Here is a 14,917-nt window from a genome sequence, read left to right as displayed (position 1 = left end):
CAAAGCATCACCAAGGTTTTTCCTCCAAGAAAAAGAGTGGACAACATTGTAAGTGGGTAGGGGGCTTGCCTTGTGGCTGGCCTGGGTTCAATCCCTGGATCCACATATAGTTCCCCAAGTCCCTCTAGGTATGATCCCTGAGCACAGAGCCAGAAACAAACACCTGGCCAAAAAAAAAAAAAACGTAGTTAAGATTGCCCAAAGTGGCATCTTCTCTCCTGGGAAATCAAGGCCTCTAGCTGTTTTGGCAGGCCAGGACCTAACAGTAACTAAACTCCCAAATGGCTCATCATTGATCAGAGTCTCAGACCCAATGCAGAAAACACGAAACTTACTACGCAGCACATTCTTCAAGTTGTTAATATGTCATATCTTCTAAGTAGAGTACAAGAACAGGCTGGAACTCCTGGACTGACCATGCATCAGCCGCTACCACTTCATGCAGACACCGGTGGACACCCATTTTTCAGGGGTCACTCTTAGCAGTGCTTCAGGGTACATGTGGAGCTGGAACTGAACCCAGGCCTCCTGCATGTAAAGCAGGTGCTCAGTTTTGCTGAGCTATATTTCTTATCCGAGATGGAATATTTTCAGATTTAATTTTTGTCTCATCAAAATCTTCAGTTGTCGAACAGGATGCCAGCTCTTCCAACACAACTCCCCGTTAACATGTTTGTGTCAGAACTTGATTGAAAACACAGTTTTCAAGGAACTTGACAAGACCTGTTAAGTTTCCTGTGACTCAGGTATTTAGGTTAAGGAAAAATGTATAAGAAAGCAATAATATTTGAACATTGTAAATATTTTACTCAGGTAAAAACAATATTTCTAGCATGAGCTGAGAAGTGAGTTCAAAGGACAGAAGCTTGCTTTGCTTGTTGAAGCTTGAGGTTTATTTCTTAGCCTTCCCTGGTACCCTGAACACCATTAGGAGTGACTCCTGAGCACCAAGCTGCATGTAGCCTCTAAGAGCCACCTGTGTGGACTACACAACAAACAAAATACAAATTTAAAAAAACTGCTACCATATAAAGAACTGCTTTGATTTATGTTTAAATTTTTCACATATATTTATTTTGTTGAATCAAGAAATAATGGTACCATCTTTACAGCATGCAGCCAAAGAGAAGGGCCACATGGAGGGCTGGTTCCACGGCCCCCAGAGAAAAAACCAGGTTCCAAAAAGAGCCGAGATCATTGGGAAGTCCCAGATGGGGTAGGTGCCGCATCCCGCCTCCCCCAGATGGAACCCCGGTGACCAGAAGCCTCCACAAGCACAGCTTGAGTATGCGGGAACTAGGACTTTTCCTCCAAACCGCGTGGCCGCTTACGCGGCCCCCGCGACATCTCTCTATATACAAAGTGATCAATGGGAAGTAAATCACCCAACGTTTCTCCCTGAAAATCAGAGTTAAGTGTGGAGCGCAGCCACAGCCCCAGAAGCACAAGGACTTAATGCAGAACCCAGCAGCTTGGAGCGGAAAAGTGAACGGACTATGCATTAATCCAGGCCATCATGTCTGCCTGGAGGGGAAAGGGTGTTGCCCCATTCGCCCTCTCTTCTTTGGAAAGAAAGATGGCGGCCGCATGGGAGCCTTGTGGACAGCAGGTATGAGCCGGGGGTGTGGGGGCGACTAAAACCTCATGGGAAGGGAGGTGTTCCGGTCCATCCTTCACGCCCTACCGAGGTCCCCAGTTGCCCACTGCGAGCAGCTCTCCAGCAAAGCTACGGCCCCAGAAGCACAAGGACTTAATGCAGAACCCAGCAGCTTGGAGCAGAAAAGTGAATGGACTATGCGTTAATCCAGGCCATCATGTCTACCTGGAGGGGAAAGGGTGTTGCCCCATTCGCCCTCTCCTCTCTGGAAAGAAAGATGGCGGCCGCATGGGAACCTTGTGGACAGCAGGTATGAGCCAGGGGTGTAGGGGCGACTAAAACCTCATGGGAAGGGGGCCGTTCCGGTCCGTCCTTCATGCCCTACCGAGGTCACCAGTTGCCCCCCACGAGCGGCTCTCTGGCACAGCCACGACCCCAGAGCACAGAAACCAATTTCTTAATTATCTGACTTTCAGTAGAAATACTTCCAGGGTTAATAAGTAAAATAGCAGAAATCCAAAACCAACATTTAATTCTTGAACCCAGCTGTAGAAAGCAAATCACTTCACAATGCTTTTTCAGCATGTCTGATATGCGGGGGGTAAACTCTAAATAGTAGTGGTGAATCTTTTATTGAAACAATGAATCTAATCAAAGCAGATAGAGTGCTAACTAGAATTCATCTGCCTCACAGGGACTGGGAGGGGTGGGGGGTGGGGTTTTATTGGGGTTCTTCATGGTAAAAAATAAGTATTGGTAAAGGGAAATGTGTTTGATATTTGCATGACTGAGACCTAAACCTGAAAGTTTTGTAACTTTTCCCACAGTGATTCAATAAATAAATAAATTTAAAAAAAAGAAATAATGGTACCATGAAAATGAACTGACATAATTTTAGCTAAAAGCGATATTTTGAAAATTTAGTATGTATTTTATCATCAGAGTAAGCAAATGAAGAGTTTTCTTGAAAATACTACTTTAAAAGAAACTTCTCAGATTTTCATTGCTCTTTTTCAATGAACCTTGAGTAAGTTCAACAATAGCAATGAAACAGCACAGGAAAGGGGGGATAAAAATAAGCTACTGGGGTTGGGGCCATAGCACAGTGGGTAGGGCGTTTGCCTTGCACGTGGCTGGCCCGGGTTTGATTCCCAGCATCCCATATGGTTCCCCGAGCACTGCCAGTAATTCCTGAGTGCAAAGCCAGGAGTAACCCTTGTGCATCGCTGGGTGTGACCCCAAAAAAGCAAAAACAAAAACAAAAAAACCAAGAGAAGTATAGTAAAGTGGCAGGCTATAAAATCAATACCCAAAAATCCATGGCTTTCCTATACGCAAATAATGAAAGAGAAGAAAGTGACATGAAGAAAACAATCCCATTCACAATTGTGGCCCAGAAAATCAAGTACCTGGGAATCAGCTTAACTAAGGAAGTAAAGGACGTATACAAAGAAAACTACAAAACGCTACTTCAGGAAATAAAAGAGGACATGAGGAAATGGAAAAATATCCCCTGCTCATGGATGGGGAGAATCAATATTGTCAAAATGGCAATACTTCCCAAAACACTGTACAAATTCAATGTGATCCCTATAAGGATACCCATGACATTCTTCAAAGAAATGGAGCAAACACTTCTGAAATTTATATGGAACAATAAGCCCCCATGAATAGCTAAAGCAATTCTTGGGAAAAAGAAAATGAGAGGAATCAACCTGCCTAACTTCAAGCTCTACTACAAAGCAGTAATAATTAAAACAGCATGGTACTGGAACAAAGGCAGAGCTGCAGATTAATGGAACAGAGTTGAACATACTGACATCTCCTCCCAAGCATATGATCATCTAATCTTCGATAAGGGGGCAAGAAAAGTGAAATGGAGCAGGGAAAGCCTCTTTAACAAATTGTGCTGGCAAAACTTGATGGCTACATGCAAAAAAGTGGGCTCAGATCTCTGCCTAACGCCATGCACAAAAGTAAGATCAAAATGGATTTATGACCTCAACATCAGACCGGAATCCATAAAGTTTATTGAAGACAAAGTTGGCAAAAACCTCCATGATATTGAAGCTAATGGTATCTTCAAAGATGTCACGCCACTGGCAAGTGAAAACAGAGATAGACAAATGGGACTATCTTAAACTAAGAAGCTTCTGCACCTCCAAAGAAACAGTGACCAAAATACAAAGACAGTCTACAGAATGGGAAAGGATATTCGCCAAATACACATCTGACAAGGGGTTGATATCAAGGATATACAAAGTACTGGTTGAACTCCACAAGAAGGAATCACCCAACCCCATCAAAAAATGGGGCAATGAAATGAACAGAAACTTTCGCAAAGAAGAAATCCGAATGGCAAAAAGGCACATGAGAAAATGCTCTACATTACTAATCTTCAGAGAGATGCAGATCAAAACAACAATGAGATATCATTTCACACTACAGAAACTGGCCCACATTCACAAGAACAAAAGCAACCAGTGCTGGCACGGATGTGGCGAGAAAGGGACCCTCCTTCACTGCTGGTGGGAATGCCGACTGGTCCAACCCTTTTGGAAAACAGTATGAACAATTCTCAAAAAACTGTAATTTGATCTCCCATTTGATCCAGTAATACCACTCCTGGGAATATATCCCAGAGAGGCAAAAAAGTATAGTCGAAGTGACGTCTGCAATTGTTTGTTCATTGCAGCACTCTTTACAAATAGCCAGAATCTGGAAAAAACCTGAGTGCCCGAGAACAGATGATTAGTTAAAGAAACTTTGGTACACTTATACAATGGAGTACTATGTAGCTGTTAGAAAAGATAAAGTGATGAAATTTACATACAAGAGGTACTACATGGAAAGTATCATGTTAAGTGAAATGAGTCAGAAAGAGTGGGAAAGACACAGAAAGATTGCATTCATCTGGGGAACATAAAGCAACAAAATGGGAGACTAACACCCAGGAGTGGCTGAGATTAGTACCAGAAATTTTGCTTCATGACTTGGAGGCCAGCCACACGTGCTAGGGGAAAAGGAAGCTCAGATAGAGAAGAGAGCACCAAATAAAGGGTGTTGGGAGGATCCTCCCAAGGTGGGAGAAGCATGCTGAAAGTAGACTATAGACCAAACATGGCTGCCACTCAGTGCTTCTCTTGCAAAGCACAAGACCCAAAAGAAGACAGAGAGAACAAGGGGGAATGCCCTACCACAGAGGCAGGGTGGGATGAGGGGACGGGGGATGGAAGAGATGCTGGGACCTGTGGTGGTGGAGGATGGGTGCTGGTGGAGGGGTGGGTACTTGATCATTGTATAACTGAAACCCAAGCACAAAAATTTGTAAGTCTATAACTGTACCTCATGGTGTTTCACTAATAAAAAAATAAAAATAAAATTAACAAAAAAAAAACCCAAGAGAAAAAAAACTAGTAAATTATAACAGGAACATGAGTTTAGATAGTTCTTCTGTTTCTTAGAAGTGTATCTGGGTCATATGGTACAAATCAATCTTAGGTTCCTGATAATCTGAAGTTACCACCCTTCCGAAGACTAAGCATCAGCTAGTCTGAAGATCAGAGCGCAGCCTGAGAAAAGGCCTTGACCTTTTGGTTTCTGTTTGGAGATGAGTTCATAATCAAAGTCTCCCTGAAGGTAACTCTTACCTGTGGGTTCTGTGGGGAGAGGCTTGTTAGCCTATTTAGGAAGCTCTCCCTTGTGAGGGCAGAGCTGATCTATCTGCATCTCCTGCCTCTGCTGCCGTCTGACCAGGAATCAGCAAGAAATCATAAGGGAGCCTCATTTCAAGTTTGAGGACAGAAAGTTTAGTGTCTCTGCTTTCTGTTCTCCCGCTGCCATACCCACACCAACTCCCCAGCACCTTCTCTATCCCAACATGCATACATCACACATGCAAGTCTCTTCTGAACAAGGAAAGAAGGCAAGAAATTCCTAAGTATAGCCTTTCTCATTCTCTCTTTATCTCATGTTCTTGAGATATTTTTCCTTTCTCTCTGTTTTCCTTTCCCTCAATACAAACACACACACACACACACACACACACACACACACACACACACACTCCAAAAAACTGTACTTAATAAAGAGGAAAATAGACTCCAGGACACAATTTGCTAAATAGACTCCAGGTCACAATTTACTGAAAAAAAATCTACAAAGAGCTTTTACATTTTCTTTTTGGTTTTTGGACCAGTCCCACCAGTGCTCAGAGCTTACTCCTTGCAGGCTCGGGGGATCATATTGAGAGTGCTGGGGATAGAACCCGGGTTTGCCACCTTCAAGGCAAATGCCCTACCTGCTATACTATCGTTCTATCATTCTGCCCCAGTGCTTTCACATATTTGAGAAGAATTTCAATATGGGACTTATTTGGACAAATAGTCTCTTTCCTTTTTCCTTATGTTCTCTTTCTCATCAACAGGACTAAATGGTGAATTCACAGTTTTTTTAGTAAAGTGTGATTATCTTTTTCTAGGTAAAAATTAAGCAGTCAGATTAAGTTTTTGAAATAAAATTTTTTTCAATCAACCTAGAGGTCTATCAACAGATGATTGACAACATAAGGAAGTTACAGCATAGGTACTCAATGGAACATTACTCTGCCATTAAAAAGATGCACTTTTGATACTTCGACCAAAGTGGATGAATCTGGAGGTGATCAGGCTAAGTGAATTAAGTCAGAAAATAAAAAACAATTACTGGGTTTTAGTCACTCATATGTAGAATGCAAATTACTAATGCAAATGAACTAACAAGAAATAAAACTAATCCCTCGTTTCAGTAGAAACTATGAAGGGTGGGAAAGCCAAATGAATGAATGGAGGAATCTTTTTGGTGGGGGGGCTAATACTAGAACTTTGGTGATAATTACATACATACAGCTATAAAACTCAAAATATGTCAGTTTATAAACAAAAATAGAAAAAAATCCCCCAAATTGATATATGTAATTTGTCCCCCCCCTCCAAAGTTCCCTTTATTATTATTATTATTTTTGCATTGGGCCACATCTGGCTGTGCACAGGGTCACTCCTGGTTGAGTACTGGGGACTATAAAGGGTGCAAGACAAGCACCCTAATCACTGTACTTTCTATCTGACTCCACCAATATTCCCTTTAAAAAACATCTAAACAAGAATCCTTTTGTATTTTGGGCAAATTTAAGCTATAATCATTTAATTTAATTTAATTTTAGGGAGGGGTTGGCTACATCTGATAGTGTTCAGGGGCTCCTCCTGGCCCTCTGTTCATGAGTGATCCCTGGCAATGTGAAGAGGACTTTAAGATTAATATTTTTTATTTATTAATTTCATTTATTTATTTATTTTTATAGCACAGCGGGTAGGGTGTTCGCCTTACAAGCGGCCAACATGGCCGACCCGAGTTCGATTCCTCCGCCCCTCTCGGAGAGCCCGGCAAGCTACCGAGAGTATTCGATATGCCAGACACAGTAACACCAAAGTCTCCAATGGAGACGTTACTGGGCCCACTCGAGCAAATCGACGATCAACGGGAGGGCCTTTACCTTTATTAAAATAAATAATTTATGTACCCGTGTGAAGGAAGATTTTCACCTTCCTTTAACATATTCTATTGCTCCCTTTTGATATCTTCTTTTGTTTTATTTTATTTTATTTTTTAATTTTTATTAGTGAAACACCATGAGGTACAGTTGTGGACTTACAAGTTTTTGTGCTTGGGTTTCAGTTATACAATGATTGAGTACCCATCCCTCCTCCAGTGCCCATTCTCCACCATCAATGATCCCAGTATAACCTCCCACTCCCCATCCCCCCTTTATTTATTAATTTAAATATTTATTTTTAATTTCTACTTTTTGTTTTGGGCCACACTTGCCAGTACCCAGGGGTTACTCCTGGTTCTGTGCTTGGGGATCACTCCTGGTGGTGCTCTGGGGACCGGATGTTGGTTGGGGCTTCAAATATGGGTCAGTTATATGAAAGGCAAGCACCTTATTTACTGGACCATCCCTCTGTTCTTGGTTACAACAATTTTTAAGTGTCAGTTAATGTATCTAGGTTGGCAGGCTAGTTGTATCAGCATAAAACCTGCTGATGCCATCCCGTTTCAGTGCTTGTTTTAAGTCTGTGACTGTTGACAAAGCATCAGCTGCTGTAATTTGATAGTGAGGAGCCTTTTGGTTGTTAAGGTTTGCCTCTGGGGGAGCTTCTTGGTTCCACCCTTCCTTAGGGGGCCCTTCCTAGGATATTGAACCAGGCAGACAAGATGGTTGAACAAGGGTGCGGGGTTGCTGCAGTGCTGCTGATGAGGAAAAGAGACTCTGTTCCCCTGAATGTTGAGAGAAATTGGCTCCTGTTCCCCCTGCCCCATCATGAAAACAGTCAAGCTGCCAGGAAAGAGACTGTTGCACAAGGACTATGAGATGTGCTGGGGAATTCCTGAGGTAATCTCCCTTGCCCCATGACTGCAGAATGAGCTCAGAATGTCCTTGAGGTGATCTAGACCTTGCTTTGCAAAACAACATGCTCGGGAATTTCTGCTCGTGTACTCTCCTGCCAGATGCCTACAAAGGACCCGCTCTCCACAACATATTTTATAAAATGAAATTTTCCCTTTTCTTTTTTATTCAGAAAATGATACGTGTGTGTGGGGTGGGGTGAGGGAAAGGATGGTAATCTGGACAGAACAAATGTACATTTTTATCTTCAATGATTCATATCTGAAACATATAATGTTATACAGCAATTTTGCTTCAATAATAAATGTAGAAAAACAAGACTCACATGAGAGGAAGTTGACAGAGATACCACAGATGGAACACTCTGTCCTCTGGGTCAGCAAGAAAGCTAAGAACAGTGGCTGCACTCCAATTTCAAAGCAGATCTGCAGCTGGGGTCAATCACCTCAAAAAGTTGGAATTTATTTATTTTGAATTATTTTTAAAATTTTTAAATTTTTTTTTATTGAGTCACTGTGAGATACACAATTACAAAGTGCTGTTCATGATCAAGTTTCAGCCATACAATGATCCAACACCCATCCTTCCACCAGTATTCATTTCCCATCACCAATGACCCCAATTTCCCTCCCACCACCCCTTCTCCCCCAGTCTGCCTCTCTGCAGGCCTCTATTCCCTCCTCCCACCTCCTTTCTCTCTCTCTCTCTCTCTCTCTCTCTCTCTCTCCTCCTTTTGGGCTTTATGGTTTGCAATACAGATACTGAGAGGTTATCATGTTTGTTCCTTTACCTACTTTTAGCACCCATTATGACCAAGAAAGTTGAAACTATCTTTGTCTTTGGTTCCTTCTCTATCCCAATTAAGTTGGAAATATTTTGTGTTAAATAAACCTGTACACAGGAAAAAAATGATTATTTGTGGTGATAGATTTTTTTCTCTTCAGAGCTGGGGTGGAATGAGGGGGTGTCCAGTCAGGTTTTCTGTGCAAGGCATGGATTCACCACTTCATATCCCTGGTCCTGATGATGCATTTGAACTAGACTTATTGTGGTATTTTGCAATCCATATGGAAATCAATTGTATATATTATGTTGTGCACCTAAAACTTATACAATATTTTATGCAAGCATATCTGTATTAAAAATGAAGGGATATTAGTGGCAATATTGAAATGCGATTATTTGGACTTTTGTTTTCTTCTAGAAAGGCTGCCGTAAAAGTTAATCACTATTAGCGGGTAGGGCATTTGCCTTGCACACGGCCGACATGGCCAACCCGAGTTTGGTTCCTCCGCCCCTCTTGAAGAGCCTGGCAAACCACCGAGAGTATCTCGCCTGCACGGTAAAGCCTGGCAAGCCACCCATGATGTATTCAATATGCCAAACACAATAACAAGTCTCACAATGTTACTGGGCCCACTTGAGCAAGTCGATGAACAATGGGAGGACGGTGACAGTGACAAGAGGCTCTTAGACAATGTTTGGGCTACTCCAGAAGGTGAGATCCAGGGGTCCAGTGCTGGGCTGGGTAGTACAGGGGGCTACCGGGGCTACACCTGGCAGTGTTTGGGGACTGTGTGATGCTGGGGATTGAACTCAGGGATTTACACATGCCAGGCATGTACTCTAGCCTTTTGTGTTGCAACACAAAATATCTTCCCAGTTTTTTGGTATTGCTTCTGTCTGGCAAAAGCAGTTAGCTCACAAGATGATTCAATTAGAGCTGTTTCATTGCCAATATTTCTGGAACTATACCACTGTCACTGTCACTGTCCTCCTGTTGTTCATCGATTTTGCTCGAGTGGACCCAGTAACATTGTGAGGCTTGTTACTGTGTTTGGCATATCGAATACGTCACAGGTAGCTTGCCAGGCTTTGCCATGCAGGTGAGATACTCTCGGTAGCTTGCCAGGCTCTTGGAGAGAGGCAGAGGAATCGAATTCGGGTAGGCCATGTTGGCTGTGTCCAAGGCAAACGCCCTACCTGCTGTGCATCGCTCCAACCCAGAACTACACCAAACTAAACTTTATTGAAAAATTTTATTTGCTTGGGTTGCTAGATATTAGAATAAATTGCAAATGTAACCTACTATTGCATTATCTCTTTACAGTAAAACAGTTATCAATAGCATTAAAAATATTGTAGTTCAGCCTTACACTGACTGAAACACCACTTGGGTTGTTGTAAAAAACTGAAATAAATTATTGGTTAAATAAAAGTGGTCTTGGCTAGAAAAGATTGGTTAATTTAAAACAAAATGCAAGCAGATGTGTGGGCTAAATACCTGATTAAGACTTTAAGGTGTGGGGCTGGGGTGATAGCACAGCTAATTCCTGAGTGCAGAGTCAAGAGTAAACCCTGTGCATTGCTGGGTGTGACCCAAAAAGTGAGAAAAAAAAGATTTTAAGGTGTGGTTCTGAAACGATTCTGAGTCTGAGATGAAACTACGTTGAGAAAGAAAGGAAATGGTTAACTGGCCTGCTAGGAAAACTACTTCAAGGTAAAGGGTTTGTCACAAGAAGTCGCCAGCAGAATTTTGGCAGCACTCCTGTTCCTGAACCATTTTTAAAAAGAGCCCCTGGAGAGTATAGAGATTTCTTTTAAAAGTGGTTGGCAACCTCCTCTGCAAAACTGCTTGGCAATGGCGTTTACAAAGTTCCTTTCAGAACAGCCAGTCAGACAAAAGAGATCAGAAAGGGTTGTTTTGAACACAGACTGTTTCAGTTTGACTTTGTCCGCAGAAGCCACAGCTTCTGCTCACTTAACACTGGGCTTTGTGCGCTGGGACAGCGGGCAGGGCAGGGAAGTGGGACAAAGGGCTGCCAAGCGCCAGTGAACAATACTTCAATGTACAAGCAAGCAAGCACGCAACCAGGAAGAAGATCAGGGAAGGTGCGGGTCTAGGGAGGACAATGGGGCACAATGTAGCTCCTCCTCGTCCCCAGGATGTGGCAGGAATGAGGTACTCCATGTTCCCCCAGAAAATAGTTCATGAGCCCGATTGCAGTCTGTCTTTTGAGGGTTGGTTATTTTTTTGTTTTAGCAAATAATCAGAATCGTCAGGGCCGATAGTTTGAGACTTGCTTGCCTATGTAAACATTACTCTTTTTTTTTTTTCAATTGGAGGTTTGAAGTATTGGTTCTATTAAATGGAGAGGGAAGGAAGTTGTTTGGAAAAGACAGCATTCTTCTCTTTTCTCCTTTGAATTGACTTAGCCCACTTAGCTACTGAAGAGCTGAAAAAGCCAAGGGAAAGTAGCAGCTGGGCTTGTGGAGAGGAATGCAGGTAGGGAAGATGGGAGAGGGAAAATGAGGGCAGGGCAAGAAAGGGGAGAGGAGGGAAGAAAAGGAGAAGAAGGAGAGAGAGGCAAAGAAGAAAAAAAGGGGGAGGAAGAGGTAGAAGCAAGACAGTAGGAGAGGGACAGGGAGGAGGAGGAAGAGTAGAAAAGGGACCTATAGGATGGGGGAGGGGAGGGCTGACAGGAGGGGTGGGAAGGGCAGAGGAGGACACACACACAAGTGTCTGCACAAATCCACCCTCATTTGCACACGGTTGAGCAGGAGAATGAATCTCACCTTCTTCTTTCCTTTAGTAGCAAGCCACCATGCCGAGCTGTGTAGAGCCTTGCTCCATGCCAATTATAGTGCGTGCTTTAGGTTCCTCTCCCATTTCAGAGCACTCCTGTCTTTCTCTCTAGGCATCACAAACAGCAGGGACCCACTGGATCCCTTCAGTGTTTACAGGCAACCCCAGTTTGAACTCACTTTGAACTTACAGCCTTGTATTTGTCAGGCAAGTGCTTTAAACCACAAGCCATGTTCAATGGGGCATGCCCATTTCCTCCATCTGTAAGAAGCAAATAACAATAGGCCCTAGGCATGGGGTATTTCACAAGACATCCACTAAAAGTTCTAAGTACTGTAGTTATTCAGCAAAGTGCTGATACAAATAGTAGTTTTTCTTCTTTGTTTTTTGGAGGGTGGTATACTCAGGGATGGTCAGGGGTTACTCTTGCTACTGTGCTCAAGGATCATTCCTGATAGTGTTTAGAGGACCTAGGGGATGCTGAGGATCAATTCGGGATCAGGGGAGCGCCAGGCAAGCACCTTACCGCTGTGGTATAATAAATGCTGATAAAATCATTGCTCCTTCTGCTGAAAATGTCTTTAAATTTCCCCTAAGCCCCTCTGGCTTGCGAGTAAGGGAGGTCTTGAGCATAAGCAACTAATGGTAAAAGAAAGAGAATTCTAAGTAGAAAACTTGTCCTTCTGGAAATCCTCAAAGATGGTAAGATCAGTGTTAACAGCTGATTGAGGCACCATTCCCCAAGCATTAAGGAGTTCAGATGAGGAACCCTTGTCCCCAGGAATGCTGTTTATGTGCCACACAGAAGGTGGCTTTTACACCTATAGGTCTGTATTGATGATGGGTAAAAAGGAATTATTCATCTTGGTGAGAGAGGACTAGTGTTTATAGTAAAAGGGAGTCAACCCGCCCCCCAGCGCCATCTTATAGCACACAGCAACAAAGAAGAAAACCAGCTGGTGGGCCCCACAGCTCCCGGAGAATGTTCCAGGTCCCAAACAGAGTCGATATCACTGGGAGGTCCCAAATGGGGTAGGTGTGGCATCCCGCCTTCTCCAGATGGAACCCCGGTGACTATGAGCCTGCAAGCGGGTACCAGGACATTGTTTCCAAACCGTGTGGCTGCGCGACATATCCTTAAATACAAAGTGATCAATGGAAAGTAAATCATCCAACGTTTCTCCCTGAAAATCAGACTTAACTCTTTTGCAAACCACAACACCCAAAAGGAGAGAGAGAGAAAGAACAGAGGGGAATGCCCTGACACAGAGGCAGGGTGGGATGGGGGGTGGGAGGCATATTGGGATCCGTGGTGGTGGGAAATGGGCACTGGTGGAGAGATGGGTATTCAAAATAAATAAATATATATTTAAAAAAAAGGGAGTCAAAAGCTAGGATGAGTACTAAAAAAAAGTATACATATATGGGTTTTTGGGCCACACTTGGTAGTGCTCAGAACTTGCTCAGAACCATGAATCCATAATGTTTGAGGTAGACACCATTGCAATGTTTAAAGATATGTATGTATAAATGTTGATGTTTTTGGACATTTTGGCCCACACCTGGTGGTATTCACATCTGTTTTTGATCTGCGGTCATTAGTGTTCCCTGTTGGTGCTTGGGTACCGTATGTAGTGTCAGGGACTTGAATCAGAGTTGGTGGGATGCAAAGCAAGTGCTGTGACCTCTGTACTCCCTCTGGCCAGTTTCCTCAGTTTCTAGAAACTCCAGTGCAAACTTCAGAACCATGTACTTCAGCATTTGCAAACTGTCATTGCTTCTGATTAGCACAGATAAGCAATTTGATAGCATGTGATTAGCTTTGTACATGTTTTTCACACAAACCACCAGATTCCTACCCTTTGTGGCTGCTGCAGCCCTCCCTGTTTCAAGAGGTGGAGCTTCCTACTTAGAGACCTGGGCGATTTGAGAACCCCTGGAGTCAGCAGTACATGTATTTTGGGTTCCATGGCAAACCTATAACCAGAATCTAGCTTTTGTGTGTTTTTAGGACACATAGAGTGGTGCTCAGGGATTACTTCTGAGCCTGTGCTCAAGGGGTCACTCCTGGCAGTCATCAGGGGATCATATAGGGTGCTGGGAATGGAACTGGGGTTGGTCAGATTTAAGGCAAATGTCCCAACCCCCTTACTATCTTTCAAGGACATGATAATCTGTATTTAAACAAGATTCCTGTATGTTTTGTGTGTACATTTATATGAGAAATTCTGTAAAAGATCCAGATGTGCTTCGCAACTTCTCAAAGTCCTTTTCAGTCTGGTGGGTTTTTAACTCAGCTGCAGCCAACCTGGCCAGTTTTGATGGTTGCCATGGGATGTATTGAATGTGTTAGGAATATAAATATCTGGCTGCTATAATGCATAAGCATATTTACTGTTCTTCCACACCTTGGAATCATGCAAGACTGTTTATCTTTACAGACCTCAGGAGCATTGTTACATTGGACAGGAATAAACTAGACAGTAATAGCAGCAGGCGCAGGGGCTAAGGATATAGCACAATGGTTAGGACATTTGCCTTGCATGTGGCTGACCCGGTTTTATCTCCAGCATCCCTTATGATCTCCTGAGCTCTGCCAGGAGTGACTCTTGAGTACAGATCCAGGAAAAAGCTCTGAGCACTGCTATGTGTGGCCCCAAAACAAACAAAAATAGTACCAGAGTGTGACCTCTATGCCAGAAACTTATATTACTAGTTACATCAAGTGGCTATTATATCTTCATGATTCACACTTTCAGATCCTCAGATAACATATTTCATTCAGAAATATCTCAAGACTGTGGATATTATCATCTCAGAGGATGAGGAGAGTGATGGTTCTAGAATTTGAATTTTTAGCTTTTCTGTTTAGTTTATGTAAGATCTGGGGTAAAAAACACTGATTTCTCTTGACTTTTTTTTAAATTGAGGGATTTTTACAGATACTTAAGGATTCTTACAGCCCATCAAAATATGCAAGCACTTCCATACACCTTGGACAGACAGACTTGGAAAGATTAACACTATCTGATTTAATAGCTCTAAAAGTATGACTGTCCTCATGCAGGTCTTCTCTGTATCAATTGAGAGTGATAAACATAGACTGACAGACATAAAAAAAACTTGGAAAGGCTACAAAGATTACTCTTCCAGGAAAATCCAAGGATAATCACAAACTAGAATATGAAGATCACTGTGACCCAGGGTTCAACTGTGATGTTGGCCCGAGCTTGACTCATGTGTTCAAAGTTCAAATGCCTTCCTGGGACACTTCTCTTACAGAAACAGA

This window comes from Sorex fumeus, unplaced genomic scaffold (genome assembly GCF_029834395.1).
Source record: "Sorex fumeus unplaced genomic scaffold, SorFum_2.1 ptg000015l, whole genome shotgun sequence".
NCBI classification, from domain to species: domain Eukaryota; kingdom Metazoa; phylum Chordata; class Mammalia; order Eulipotyphla; family Soricidae; genus Sorex; species Sorex fumeus.
Note: the sequence above shows the minus strand (reverse complement) of the source record.